This window comes from Penaeus monodon, chromosome 20 (genome assembly GCF_015228065.2).
Source record: "Penaeus monodon isolate SGIC_2016 chromosome 20, NSTDA_Pmon_1, whole genome shotgun sequence".
Classification (NCBI taxonomy): Eukaryota; Metazoa; Arthropoda; class Malacostraca; order Decapoda; family Penaeidae; genus Penaeus; species Penaeus monodon.
This window is the reverse complement of record NC_051405.1, coordinates 36,320,551-36,320,920: the sequence shown is the minus strand read 5'-3', so window position 1 is coordinate 36,320,920 and position 370 is coordinate 36,320,551.

Below are 370 nucleotides of genomic sequence, written 5' to 3'. Positions count from 1 at the left end.
TGAAATAATAATTTCAGGCAAAATATATTAGAAATGAAGAAAATAGGCACAAGAAATCCCGATCATTGAGTAAGTTCCTGGTTTTCAGGTGGGATCCAAATCCAGAGTCCAGAATGGGCGTGTGTAATATATTGCTCGTGCAGCTGGCTGCGTGCTTTTCTGTTCTAACCATGCAGTTCTGCCTTTATCTGTTGGCTATGCAAAATGGATGAAGTGACTGTCTACCACACACTATGGATTGGCAAAATTGTGGATCACTTTACAAACTGAACAACCTAAAAGATTTATCAATTAAACTGAACCATACTAGGTTGTGCCATCAATGACAACCCATTTTAACAGTGTAGACATGTATAATTGTATAATGTAT